Source organism: Salmo trutta, chromosome 15 (assembly GCF_901001165.1).
Source record: "Salmo trutta chromosome 15, fSalTru1.1, whole genome shotgun sequence".
Classification (NCBI taxonomy): Eukaryota; Metazoa; Chordata; class Actinopteri; order Salmoniformes; family Salmonidae; genus Salmo; species Salmo trutta.
In genome coordinates this window covers 8,355,304-8,371,192 of record NC_042971.1, presented here as the reverse complement: position 1 = coordinate 8,371,192, position 15,889 = coordinate 8,355,304, and positions in this window count along the sequence as shown.

Sequence of the window (15,889 nt, the reverse complement as noted above, 5' to 3'; positions counted from 1 at the left end):
TCTCTCCCCAGGGGTAGCAGCTCCTCTCTCCCCAGGGGTAGCAGCTCCTCTCTCCCCAGGGGTAGCAGCTCCTCTCTCCCCAGGGGTAGCAGCTCCTCTCTCCCCAGGGGTAGCAGCTCCTCTCTCCCCAGGGGTAGCAGCTCCTCTCTCCCCAGGGGTAGCAGCTCCTCTCTCCCCTAGGATGTGAAGACATTGGTGGCTTAGCCCATAGCCAGTAGGGGGGTCCGGGACGGAATTTCAACAGCTAAAACCATGAATACAACACCAGTGTATTGCCAAAAATCATTCAAGAACTTCAAACATAGACTCTGACCTGTCTAATGAGCCAAACTGATTAAAGAATCCCACAGTACCTAAACTCTCTCTCTCTCTCTCTCTCTCTCTCTCTCTCTCTCTCTCTCTCTCTCTCTCTCTCTCTCTCTCTCTCTCTCTCTCTCTCTCTCTCTCTCTCTCTCTCTCTCTCTCTCTCTCTCTCTCTCTCTCTCTCTCTCTCTCTCTCTCTCTCTCTCTCTCTCTCTCTCTCTCACACACACATACATACATACAGACTCACAAACAGTGCAGTAATTAGAATCCCTATAGCAGCAGTAAGTAATACAGTCTACTGTACACTCCCCTCCTCTGCCTCTCTCCATCACTTTCTCTGTGTCGTCTGTTGCTGTCTCTGTGTCTTGTCTGGTGTCTCTCTCCATCACCAGAATAATTGGTGAGGGTTAGGCCTACTACAATACAACATTCAAAACATGAAAACACAACTACATAACTAGCCTGTCCAACCTCTCTTTCGTATCATCTGAGATCGCTAAAGACTGGAAAGCTGCCGCGGTCATCCCCCTCTTCAAAGGGGGTGACACTCTAGACCCAAACTGTTAAAGACCTATATCTATCCTTCCCTGCCTTTCTAAAGTCTTCGAAAGCAAAGTTAATAAACAGATCACCGACCATCTCGAATCCCACCGTACCTTCTCCGCTATGCAATCTGGTTTCAGAGCTGGTCATGGGTTCACCTCAGCCACGCTCAAGGTCCTGAACGATATCATAACCGCCATTGATAAAAGACAATACTGTGCAGCCGTCTTCATCGACCTGTCCAAGGCTTTCGACTCTGTCAATCACCGCATTCTTATCGGCAGACTCAACAGCCTCGGTTTCTCAAATGATTGCCTCGCCTGGTTCACCAACTACTTCTCAGATAGAGTTCAGTGTGTGAAATCGGAGGGCCTGTTGTCCGGACCTCTGGCGGTCTCTATGGGGGTGCCACAGGGTTCAATTCTCGGGCCAACTCTTTTCTCTATATACATCAATGATGTCGCTCTTGCTGCTGGTGAGTCTCTGATCCACCTCTACGCAGACGACACAATTCTGTATACATCTGGCCCTTCTTTGGACACTGTGTTAACAAACCTCCAAACGACCTTCAATGCCATACAACTCTGCAACAAAGTATCCTTCACTCACAACCACCAGCTGCCTCTAATTGGACGTCATTGAAAAAACACAACATAGAAAGAGAAACCTAGAATAAACATAGAAATAGAAAATATAGAACATACATCAAAGCCCCGAAACACACAAAACAAACACCCCCCTGCCACGTCCTGACCAAACTACAATAACAAATAACCCCTTTTACTGGTCAGGACGTGACATTTATTCCATGTGTAACTCTGTGTTGTTTGTGTCACACTGCTTTGCTTTATCTTGGCCAGGTCGCAGTTGTAAATGAGAACTTGTTCTCAACTGGCCTACCTGGTTAAATAAAGGACTTGTTCTCAACTGGCCTACCTGGTGAAATAAAGGACTTGTTCTCAACTGGCCTACCTGGTGAAATAAAGGACTTGTTCTCAACTGGCCACCTGGTGAAATAAAGGTACATAAAATAAGAAATAACACAGAACTCTCAACTAGTTCCATCAAACAGAAAAACAACAAGAAAGCTGAATAAACACATTCAGATTTCTAGTTATTGCACTTTTCTTTTGCGTTTTAGGGGTCATAGGTCAGATCAGTGGTCATGGTTGATATGCATGGACTAAAAAACAAACTTGAAACCATTTTTCTCAGATTCACTGTTTGTGTAGACTGCTCCTTGTCTTTTCTAGGGCAGTAGTTCAGGTGGCTGTTTGTGTAGACTGCTCCTTGTCTTTGTAGGGCAGTAGTTCAGGTGGCTGTTTGTGTAGACTGCTCCTTGTCTTTGTAGGGCAGTAGTTCAGGTGGCTGTTTGTGTAGACTGCCCCTTGTCTTTGTAGGGCAGTAGTTCAGGTGGCTGTGTGTGTAGACTGCTCCTTGTCTTTTCTAGGGCAGTAGTTCAGGTGGCTGTTTGTGTAGACTGCTCCTTGTCTTTGTAGGGCAGTAGTTCAGGTGGCTGTGTGTGTAGATGCTGTTTGTCTTTGTAGGGCAGTAGTTCAGGTGGCTGTGTGTGTAGATGCTCCTTGTCTTTTCTAGGGCAGTAGTTCAGGTGGCTGTTTGTGTAGATGCTGTTTGTCTTTGTAGGGCAGTAGTTCAGGTGGCTAATTGTGCAGATGCTGTTTGTCTTTGTGGGACAGTAGTTCAGGTGGCTGTTTGTGTAGATGCTGTTTGTCTTTGTAGGACAGTAGTTCAGGTGACTGTTTGTGTAGATGCTCCTTGTCTTTTCTAGGGCAGTAGTTCAGGTGGCTGTTTGTGTAGATGCTGTTTGTCTTTGTAGGACAGTAGTTCAGGTGGCTGTTTGTGTAGACTGCTCCTTGTCATTTCTAGGGCAGTAGTTCAGGTGGCTGTTTGTGTAGATGCTGTTTGTCTTTGTAGGACAGTAGTTCAGGTGGCTAATTGTGCAGATGCTGTTTGTCTTTGTGGGACAGTAGTTCAGGTGGCTGTTTGTGTAGATGCTGTTTGTCTTTGTAGGACAGTAGTTCAGGTGACTGTTTGTGTAGATGCTCCTTGTCTTTTCTAGGGCAGTAGTTCAGGTGGCTGTTTGTGTAGATGCTGTTTGTCTTTGTAGGGCAGTAGTTCAGGTGGCTGTGTGTGTAGATGCTCCTTGTCTTTTCTAGGGCAGTAGTTCAGGTGGCTGTTTGTGTAGATGCTCCTTGTCTTTTCTAGGGCAGTAGTTCAGGTGGCTGTGTGTGTAGACTGCTCCTTGTCTTTTCTAGGGCAGTAGTTCAGGTGGCTGTTTGCTCTTAGTCTGCCTCCTGTCTCTCCTATCATCGTAGACAGTTGTGGAAAAAGTACCCAATTGTCATACCTGAGTAAAAGTCTAAAAATATTTGGTTCTATATATACTTAAGTATGAAAAGTCAAATTAAAAGTATAAATGGTTTCAAATTCCTTCTATTAAGAAAATCAGGTGTCACCATTATCTTGTTTTTTAAAATGTATGGATAGGGGGCACATACCAAAACGAAGACGTAATTTACAAAAGATTCATTTGTGTTTCCTGACTCCGCCAGATCAGAGGCAGTAGAGATGACCATGTGTTGTCTTGATAAGTGAATTAGACCATTTTCCTGTCCTGTCTAAGCATTCAAAATGTAACGAGTACTTTTGGGTGTCAGGTAAAATGTATAGATTAAAAAGTATATTATTTTCTTTGGGAATGTAGTGATGTAAAATGATCAAAAATATAAATTCAAAAGTAAAGTACAGATACCCCAAAAAACTACTTATGTAGTACTTTATAGTATTTTTACTGAAGTACTTTACACCACTGGCCATGAGTACACCTTCCTGAAAACAATGACTCCATACTTTGCTGAAACCTGTTCTGCCAGTTCATGTCCTTAAAGACTAGAATGTTCCATTGTGGTTACCCAAAGAGATGACAAGATAGTTCACACATTCATCATCCAGGGTTATTATCTAACACATATATGTACAATTTATGGTTCAATAACATGAGAATATTTTTCTGCAGGGAGAATGTAATGCAAGTCAAGGTGTCCTTGGAGGAATGTCATCAAGATCTGATACCAGCATTGTTAAATGAATTGTTGTAATTGAGAAAAAAAACACATTTACAGAGTGATCCTCTATCACAGTTTAATACATTTACAGAGTGATCCTCTATCACAGTTTAATACATTTACAGAGTGATCCTCTATCACAGTTTAACACATTTACAGAGTGATCCTCTATCACAGTTTAATACATTTACAGAGTGATCCTCTATCACAGTTTAATACATTTACAGAGTGAACCTCTATTCCAGTTTAATACATTTACATAGTGATCCTCTATCACAGTTTAATACATTTACAGAGTGATCCTCTATCCCAGTTTAATACATTTACAGAGTGATTCTCTATCACAGTTTAATACATTTACAGAGTGATCCTCTATCACAGTTTACTACATTTACAGAGTGATCCTCTATCCCAGTTTAATACATTTACAGAGTGATCCTCTATCACAGTTTAATACATTTACAGAGTGATTCTCTATCCACTATAACAGTTTAATACATTTACATAGTGATCCTCTATCCCAGTTTAATACATTTACAGAGTGATCCTCTATCCCAGTTTAATACATTTACAGAGTGATCCTCTATCACAGTTTAATACATTTACAGAGTGACCCTCTATCACAGTTTAATACATTTACAGAGTGATCCTCTATCACAGTTTAATACATTTACAGAGTGATTCTCTATTACAGTTTAATACATTTACATAGTGATCCTCTATCACAGTTTAATACATTTACAGAGTGATCCTCTATCACTATCACAGTTTAATACATTTACAGAGTGAACCTCTATCCCAGTTTAATACATTTACAGAGTGATCCTCTATCACAGTTTAATACATTTACAGAGTGATCCTCTATCACAGTTTAATGCATTTACAGAGTGAACCTCTATCCCAGTTTAATACATTTACAGAGTGAACCTCTATCCCAGTTTAATACATTTACAGAGTGAACCTCTATCCCAGTTTAATACATTTACAGAGTGATCCTCTATCACAGTTTAATACATTTACAGAGTGATCCTCTATCACAGTTTAATGCATTTACAGAGTGAACCTCTATCCCAGTTTAATACATTTACAGAGTGAACCTCTATCCCAGTTTAATACATTTACAGAGTGAACCTCTATCCCAGTTTAATACATTTACAGAGTGATCCTCTATCACAGTTTAATACATTTACAGAGTGATCCTCTATCACAGTTTAATACATTTACATAGTGGCGGCTGCAGGCCATGGAAACCCATTCCATGAATCTCCCAATGAACAGTGTTTGTGCTGACGTTGCTTTCAGAGGCAGTTTGGAACTCGGTAGTGAGTGTTGCAACCGAGGACAGATGATTTTTACGTGCTATCCGTTTCAGCACTCTGTGGTCCCATTCTGTGAGCTTGTGTGGCCTACCACTTCGTGGCTGAGATGTTGCTGCTCCAAGACATTTCCATTTCACAATAACAGCAGTTACAGTTGACCGGGGCAGCTCTAGCAGGGCAGGAATGTGATGAACTGACTTGTTGGAAAGGTGGCATCCTATGACGGTGCCACGTTGAATGTCACTGAGCTCTTCAGTAGGGCCTTTCTTCTGCCAATGTTTGTCTATGGAGATTGCATGGCCGCGTGCTCGATTTTATACACCTGTCAGCAACGGGTGTGTCTGAAATAGCCGAATCCACTAATTTGAAGGGGTGTCCATATATAGTGTATTTTTATATAGTGTATTTAATTTTGAGTTTGCCTCCCAATATTACACTTTATATACATCGCAGAAGACTGAAATATAACAAAACCATTTGACACAGAAACACCATATTTTCGCAGTTTAAACAAATCTAATGTTTATTAATGATGAAATGATGAAACATATTAATAACATTCCACCCATGAGGCCACTAGAGGGCAATTTGGTCATTTGACTCACTTCCATCGCATCATTAATTGGGGTGTGTTTGTGTGTGGATGTGTGTGTGCGTGCGTAGCTATCCGACACATGTGCTTGCATGTGTGTTTTTGTGCACGTGTCTGCATGCGTTATCTATGTAGGCTACATCATATACATGTATAACCTTACCTCTGGCCTGCTCGCCTCCCTACCTCTGAGGAAGCACAGTTCCCGCTCAGCCCAGTCAAAACTGTTCGCTGCTCTGGCACCCCAATGGTGGAATAAGCTCCCTCACGACGCCAGGACAGCGGAGTCAATCACCACCTTCCGGAGACACCTGAAACCCCACCTCTTTAAGGAATACCTGGGATAGGATAAAGTAATCCTTCTAACCCCCCCCCTTAAAAGATGTAGATGCACTATTGTAAAGTGGTTGTTCTACTGGATAATATAGGTGAATGCACCAATTTGTAAGTCGCTCTGGATAAGAGCGTCTGCTAAATGACTTAAATGTAAATGTAGAACTGTTGTTATTCAATGTGTTTCTGTGGGCTAATAGCAGTAAGGCCAAATTCAATGTCTAATCAAATATCTGTTTTCATACTTACAGGGGTCCTAAAAGTCCAAATGAAATATCTAAATGATACTTGGTATGACCATCTTAAAACAATTCCCTATGTCAGCTTAGTAGAAACCCATCCCTGGGCCCTTAGACCTTTTTAAAGGCAATGTTCCTGTGTCAGCAGTGATGGAATTTATGGTAAACGCTGCAGATGTCGGTTGAATCGGAAATTACCTTTAACTGTCAAGTGTTCTACAACGCAGCCTCGGTTTGAATCCTGGCCTAAGTATACGGCTTGGTTCCTATTTTTCTCTGAGGAATGTGCACAAACATTTCATACAGGGCTAATGGCCAACAGAACATTAGACCATTCTTAAAGGGTCTCCAAAAAAACCTCATATGCTATGACATCAAAGCGTTTCCAATGGCTGCCACTGTATAAGGTACATGTCCACCTGTTGAAGTAAAGCCCTTCAGTGTGATGATAAAGCCATGTCTGCTGGTACCTGTACACCCTAGTGTCCTTATAATGTCCTTAGTGGAATCCTGTCCGTGTCCCACTATCTCAATAAGGTCTGCACAATAAATTGTCAATGATCTCAACAGCTGAGACAGAGCCATTGCGCTTACACTATATCCCAAGGAAATCTGAGTGAGAAAGGCTTTGTCCTTCTTTTCTAACAAGAACCACACGCATTATCTATTAACATAACCTTACCTTTTTTACTTTCTGTTTTTTATTCAAGTTTTTTTGTATCAAGTTGTGCCCTAAAACACTACTTTCTGAAGAGCGTCATCATCGTGGCTGGTCTGGTGCAGCTGGTCAGTCAGACAGACATGCCTTAACATAAAGTCCACCACTGTAAAAGTCCTCAGTTGTAGTGAGAACATTGTGTCATATGTTTAAGGGGGGTTTCATGACTGTGATTCCAAAATGTTCCAGTGCTGAGGAACTGTAATGGTTTGAATACACCTGCTCTTTCTGTGAAGAACTACAACTCCCTGTTTCATGTTGCATCACGTCCTGCGGCGACAACCAGAAATGGTGCAGAAATTGTAGTTCTAACCCCTTTGTGGTTTGTTTAGAATGTTTCTTTATTAAATGTGCTACTTTGACCACACCACGGCCTCCAGTCTCCCCTCCAGCAAAGTAAATTTATCAGAAATGACGAGTCTACAAAGCTTGATCTCTAAATGTGTTTCTCTGTAGGCTACATACTAAAACCTTAAGGTTACAATCCTTAGTTACTAAACCCATTATTGGACCATTAAATGTTGCAGGAGTGTCACGACTTCCGCCGAAGTTCGGGCGGCGTTCGACGTCACCGATCCACTTTTCATTTTCCATTTGCTTTGTCTTTTTCTTACACACCTGGTTTCAATTCCCCAATCAAATCAAATCAAATCAAATGTATTTGTATAGCCCTTCTTACATCAGCTGATATCTCAAAGTGCTGTACAGAAACCCAGCCTAAAACCCCAAACAGCAAGCAATGCAGGTGTAGAAGCACGGTGGCTAGGAAAAACTACCTAGAAAGGCCAGAACTTGGGAAGAAACCTAGAGAGGAACCAGGCTATGAGGGGTGGCTAGGAAAAACTCCCTAGAAAGGCTAGAACCTAGGAAGAAACCTAGAGAGGAACCAGGCTATGAGGGGTGGCTAGGAAAAACTCCCTAGAAAGGCCAGAACCTAGGAAGAAACCTAGAGAGGAACCAGGCTATGAGGGGTGGCCAGTCCTCTTCTGGCTGTGCCGGGTGGAGATTACAACAGAACATGGCCAAGATGTTCAAATGTTCATAGATGACCAACAGGGTTAAATAATAATAATCACAGTAGTTGTAGAGGATGCAACAGGTCAGCACCTCAGGAGTAAATGTCAGTTGACTTTTCATAGCAGATCATTGAGAGTCTCTCTAGTATCTCAATTACTTGTTCATTATTTAACCTTCTGTTCCCCATGTTGGTTTGTGAGTGATTGTTTGTTTGTAATACGGTCCCTTATTGTGGGCTCATTTATTGTGTTTGTGATGATTTTGAGTGAATTACGTTTTATTACTCACATCTGCTGTCCTGCGCCTGACTCCTCTACACACAGGCCATATTACAAGGAGCCAGGCAGCATCAGCTGCAGAAGTTATTAATTTATTTAAAGATGACAATGGTGATCTAGATATTCACATGACAATATTTACACAATAATCTACATTGATGATGGTGATCTAGATATTCACATGACAATATTTACACAATAATCTACATTGATGATGGTGATCTAGATATTCACATGACAATATTTACACAATAATCTAAATGGACTTGCCTAGTTAAATAAAGGTTAAATAAAATATATTTACAAAATCCACAACTAACAGGTCAATAAAAGACAATACTTTAGAGGAAGCAAACCTGTCTCTTCCATTAGACTCTTGGGGTAAATCAGGCTCAAGTCAGGTTCTCCTCACCATGACATCAATAGTAAATGACATGCAACACTGGCCTGTATCACATCTAACAATTAAACAGAAATGTGCTTCTTTCAACCCCAAAAGAGCAATAAAACATACCATTATAAACAAAGGGCAGGAATACAATGACATCAATTAAAAAGCAATGGACATGTTAAAAACAACACACCATCAGCCTCATTCATCTGTTCCTCCATCAATATCACCATCGTTGTTGTAGTCATCACCCTCAGCCTCATTCATCTGTTCCTCCATCAATATCACCATCGTTGTTGTAGTCATCACCCTCAGCCTCATTCATCTATTCCTCCATCAATATCACCATCGTTGTTGTAGTCATCACCCTCAGCCTCATTCATCTGTTCCTCCATCAATATCACCATCGTTGTTGTAGTCATCACCCTCAGCCTCATTCATCTGTTCCTCCATCAATATCACCATCGTTGTTGTAGTCATCACCCTCAGCCTCATTAATCTATTCCTCCATCAATATCACCATCGTTGTTGTAGTCATCACCCTCAGCCTCATTCATCTGTTCCTCCATCAATATCACCATCGTTGTTGTAGTCATCACCCTCAGCCTCATTCATCTATTCCTCCATCAATATCACCATCGTTGTTGTAGTCATCACCATCAGCCTCATTCATCTGTTCCTCCATCAATATCACCATCGTTGTTGTAGTCATCACCATCAGCCTCATTCATCTGTTCCTCCATCAATATCACCATCGTTGTTGTAGTCATCACCCACAAACTCATTCATCTGTTCCTCCATCAATATCACCATCGTTGTCATCGTCATCGTCGACATCATAACAGTCATCCTCCTCCTCTTCATAGTTTCTGCCCTCAATAAAAGCCCTTCTGAACGATTCACATTGTCCTTCTGCATGCTGTAGCTCATCAAGCTTTCCACAAAGGACAGCTCTTTCCCCAAGACAACATCCATCTTGCTCTGTCTAATGTTGTAAGGCCTCCACGATCAGTTCCTGCTCTGTGTAATGTTGTAAGGCCTCCACGATCAGTTCCTGCTCTGTGTAATGTTGTAAGGCCTCCACGATCAGTTCCTGCTCTGTGTAATGTTGTAAGGCCTCCACGATCAGTTCCTGCTCTGTGTAATGTTGTAAGGCCTCCACGATCAGTTCCTGCTCTGTGTAATGTTGTAAGGCCTCCACGATCAGTTCCTGCTCTGTGTAATGTTGTAAGGCCTCCACGATCAGTTCCTGCTCTGTGTAATGTTGTAAGGCCTCCACGATCAGTTCCTGCTGCATGTGAGTAGAACATCTTGGCAGTGAAGACATCATCCTCAATCTACCGCTTCTCTTCACAAAGAGCACCAAGAGCCTTAGCTTGAGGTGCACCTCCCCATCATCCTCTGCTCCTCCTGCTCTCCAGGACCAATCAGTGCTGTCCACCTGCACTGCATCCTCATACACCAGGGCCTGTAGGAGCTGTGAGGACAAACCTCGTCTCCTCAGGTTGTAGTCCTTCACATGTGTTTTTATGTTACTACCGACCGTGGCCTTTTGGACAGGCAGTTGGCAATACCTTGACCATCTATTGATAACAGATAATCAATACCTTGACCATCTATTGATAACAGATAATCATTATCTTGACCATCTATTGATAACAGATAATCAATACCTTGACCATCTATTGATAACAGATAATCAATACCTTGACCATCTATTGATAACAGATAATCAATACCTTGACCATCTATTGATAACAGATAATCAATACCTTGACCATCTATTTGATAACAGATAATCAATACCTTGACCATCGATTGATAACAGATAATCTGTCACAGCTGTGGAAAGGAGTAGACCAAGGTGCAGCGTGGAAGATGTTCATCTTGTATTTATTTTACTCAGAACACTCTGACAATCAAACAAAACGACAGCAAAACAGTTCTGTCAGGTTTCACCAACGAAACAGAAAATAACTACCCACAAGGACAAAGGAAAAACAGGCTGCCTAAGTATGGCTTCCAATCAGAGACAACGAAAGACACCTGCCTCTGATTGGAAACCATACCTGGCCAAAACATAGAAAATAAAACATAGATTGCCCACCCACCTATCACACCCTGGCCTAGCTAAACAGAGAAAACACAGCTCTCCTAGGTCAGAGTGTGACATAATCAATACCTTGACCATCTATTGATAACAGATAATACAGACAGAAAATATCTTAAAAGTAATCCAATCTAAGCAAAAAATAAATAAAAAATGACCTAAAGCTGCTATAAAATTACTCTGATTACCATCCAACAATAGATCATTAGCAACAGAAACCAAGTTCAGAAACAGATACAAATAAACATTATTATTGTGTTTGCCCGCCCAGAATTATCATAGGACTGATATGAGTTGAATTGTTCCTATTGTTGAATATATATCTATAACCTGCATATTTTCAGGCCACAGAGGACACTCCGTTCTAGCAGCAGACTGAAGGTTCCCACCAGATTGGTCCTCAATCTGTTCCTCTGCAGTCTGGAAGAGACTGCTGGTGGGGGACCATCAATCTGTTCCTCTGCAGTCTGTGGAGTGCAGTCTGGAAGAGACTGCTGGTGGGGGACCATCAATCTGTTCCTCTGCAGTCTGTGGAGTGCAGTCTGGAAGAGACTGCTGGTGGGGGACCATCAATCTGTTACTCTGCAGTCTGTGGAGTGCAGTCTGGGAGAGACTGCTGGTGGGGGACCATCAATCTGTTCCTCTGCAGTCTGTGGAGTGCAGTCTGGAAGAGACTGCTGGTGGGGGACCATCAATCTGTTCCTCTGCAGTCTGTGGAGTGCAGTCTGGAAGAGACTGCTGGTGGGGGACCATCAATCTGTTCCTCTGCAGTCTGTGGAGTGCAGTCTGGAAGAGACTGCTGGTGGGGGACCATCAATCTGTTCCTCTGCAGTCTGTGGAGTGCAGTCTGGAAGAGACTGCTGGTGGGGGACCATCAATCTGTTACTCTGCAGTCTGTGGAGTGCAGTCTGGAAGAGACTGCTGGTGGGGGACCATCAATCTGTTCCTCTGCAGTCTGTGGAGTGCAGTCTGGAAGAGACTGCTGGTGGGGGACCATCAATCTGTTCCTCTGCAGTCTGTGGAGTGCAGTCTGGAAGAGACTGCTGGTGGGGGACCATCAATCTGTTCCTCTGCAGTCTGTGGAGTGCAGTCTGGAAGAGACTGCTGGTGGGGGACCATCAATCTGTTCCTCTGCAGTCTGTGGAGTGCAGTCTGGAAGAGACTGCTGGTGGGGGACCATCAATCTGTTACTCTGCAGTCTGTGGAGTGCAGTCTGGAAGAGACTGCTGGTGGGGGACCATCAATCTGTTCCTCTGCAGTCTGGAAGAGACTGCTGGTGGGGGACCATCAATCTGTTACTCTGCAGTCTGTGGAGTGCAGTCTGGAAGAGACCGCTGGTGGGGGACCATCAATCTGTTCCTCTGCAGTCTGTGGAGTGCAGTCTGGAAGAGACTGCTGGTGGGGGACCATCAATCTGTTCCTCTGCAGTCTGTGGAGTGCAGTCTGGAAGAGACTGCTGGTGGGGGACCATCAATCTGTTCCTCTGCAGTCTGTGGAGTGCAGTCTGGATGAGACTGCTGGTGGGGGACCATCGATGGAGGATGCTGTTCGTCCTCTCCATCGTCTTCAGTTTTCTGTCATCAGAAAGGTTCTAAATACTTTGACCAGGGATATCAATTATAATCATTGATCTAACAATTACACTGTTAAAAACTGAGGAAGTACCTATCGAACTGCACAAGCTGAAAAACAGCTGTTCCATCTCCACTTTCCTGCTGTACCCTGAAAATAAAACATGGATTACAGAGGGCATACAATAATGCATGTCGAAAAATAACAACTTTGTTTAGTCATTTGAAATGAATTACATACATTGCAATTGTATGAGCAACATATTGCTCCTCCCAGCACAGAGCAGGTTTTTGCCTCTCAAGGGTGACCCTGACATTCCTGCCCCAATCCCTAATGGTGTCCAGTGTTGTTCCTACAACATAACAACACTGACATTCCTGCCCCAATCCCTAATGGTGTCCAGTGTTGTTCCTACAACATAACAACACTGACATTCCTGCCCCAATCCCTAATGGTGTCCAGTGTTGTTCCTAAAACATAACAACACTGACATTCCTGCCCCAATCCCTAATGGTGTCCAGTGTTGTTCCTACAACATAACAACACTGACATTCCTGCCCCAATCCCTAATGGTGTCCAGTGTTGTTCCTAAAACATAACAACACTGACATTCCTTCCCCAATCCCTAATGGTGTCCAGTGTTGTTACTACAACATAACAACACTGACATTCCTGCCCCAATCCCTAATGGTGTCCAGTGTTGTTCCTACAGCATAACAACACTTACAGATGTGACAACATTTCTAATCAATACTGAAATTCTATGCTTAGATTATTGATACAATGGTTTACCTGGAAGAGACTGTGCAATTTCTTCCATTTCCCTTTTTGCCTCTGTTGCAACTTCTGTTGCTGGGGAAACCCTCTATGGCAGAGAGTCCACTGCATCAAAACAACAGGAAATGTTAGGAACATCACTGGAGTCAACCAGCATCAAGTAAATTAATAACAATTCCAAGTGTACTAACGTAGCCTCTGGCGTTTTCCCATGGTGGAGAAGTGCATCAGTCAGGAGGTCAATAAGATGGGACGGCCTCATTTCTTTGGTGACCTTCCCAAAGCGCCTCAGATACGACCACAGCTTCTCCATCTGCTCCCCATCTGCCAGTCCAGCACCTTCCACATATCGGGTGTTGAATTTCATCTAGAAATATAAAATCATGTCATACCATGGTAAAAGGGTTATTTGGTTAAACCTTATAAAATATGAATAAATACCTACTGATAATATTAATGATCCTGTTCAAGTACCTGACATGGCAAGTCATGTCCATCAGCTTGGAAACCTGGAACAACCAATCTGGTCCCATGATTCAATTCAGGAAAGTTTCTCTAAAAAGTTATGGACAAAATGTTCATGTTAAAACTATTGTTGGAGAAACTGCTTTTCAAATGTTAAAGTCAATGAGATCTTGAATAAAAAAGGTTCATTACTTGCACATGTGGCTGCATCTGGAATCAATGTCCTCCATGAAGATGAGACTGATGTTCTAGCCTCTCATCCCCTCCTTCATCTCTCAGCAGGTTCACTGCATCTGGCATCAATGTCCTCCATGAAGATGAGACTGATGTTCTGGCCTCTCATCCCCTCCTTCATCTCTCAGCAGGTTCACTGCATCTGGCATCAATGTCCTCCATGAAGATGAGACTGATGTTCTGGCCTCTCATCCCCTCCTTCATCTCTCAGCAGGTTCACTGCATCTGACAAACTACAGAAGAAGTACATCATTATCTGCACTAAATAACTAAATACAATTTACTAAATTATCTAAATTAATCAACACTGAAATAAAATACTGAAAAAGAAACTGAAAAAAACTAACCCTAACCCCAACACGCCTGTCTCCTCCAATTTCCTTGTTTTGGGTTTGGACCTGATGGCATTGCCTGCTTGAAATCCATGGCAACCCTAAAATATCTATAATAATATAAAGTACAATACAAGTATTATGTACTGAAATGTTTCCTTGCAGGTTAACCTCTTGACAATGCAACAACAATAGAACAAGTCAGTAGCTAAGTTAATAAAAAGAGTACTACAATAGTAATAAACCCTTCATTCATCAGTATCCTGAACATAGCTGGGTGTTTCTGGGATAGAGGGTTGATATTAAAGTCAGTACTACAATAGTAATAAACCCTTCATTCATCAGTATCCTGAACATAGCTGGGTGTTTCTGGGATAGAGGGTTGATATTAAAGTCAGTACTACAATAGTAATAAACCCTTCATTCATCAGTATCCTGAACATAGCTGGGTGTTTCTGGGATAGAGGGTTGATATTAAAGTCAGTACTACAATAGTAATAAACCCTTCATTCATCAGTATCCTGAACATAGCTGGGTGTTTCTGGGATAGAGGGTTGATATTAAAGTCAGTACTACAATAGTAATAAACCCTTCATTCATCAGTATCCTGAACATAGCTGGGTGTTTCTGGGATAGAGGGTTGATATTAAAGTCAGTACTACAATAGTAATAAACCCTTCATTCATCAGTATCCTGAACATAGCTGGGTGTTTCTGGGATAGAGGGTTGATATTAAAGTCAGTACTACAATAGTAATAAACCCTTCATTCATCAGTATCCTGAACATAGCTGGGTGTTTCTGGGATAGAGGGTTGATATTAAAGTCAGTACTACAATAGTAATAAACCCTTCAATCATCAGTATCCTGAACATAGCTGGGTGTTTCTGGGATAGAGGGTTGATATAAAAGTCAGTACTACAATAGTAATAAACCCTTCATTCATCAGTACCCTGAACATAGCTGGGTGTTTCTGGGATAGAGGGTTGATATAAAAGTCAGTACTACAATAGTAATAAACCCTTCATTCATCAGTACCCTGAACATAGCTGGGTGTTTCTGGGATAGAGGGTTGATATTAAAGTCAGTACTACAATAGTAATAAACCCTTCATTCATCAGTATCCTGAACATAGCTGGGTGTTTCTGGGATAGAGGGTTGATATTAAAGCCAGTACTACAATAGTAATAAACCCTTCATTCATCAGTATCCTGAACATAGCTGGGTGTTTCTGGGATAGAGGGTTGATATTAAAGTCAGTACTTCAATAGTAATAAACCCTTCATTCATCAGTACCCTGAACATAGCTGGGTGTTTCTGGGATAGAGGGTTGATATTAAAGTCAGTACTACAATAGTAATAAACCCTTCATTCATCAGTATCCTGAACATAGCTGGGTGTTTCTGGGATAGAGGGTTGATATTAAAGTCAGTACTACAATAGTAATAAACCCTTCATTCATCAGTACCCTGAACATAGCTGGGTGTTTCTGGGATAGAGGGTTGATATTAAAGTCAGTACTACAATAGTAATAAACCCTTCATTCATCAGTATCCTGAACATAGCTGGGTGTTTCTGG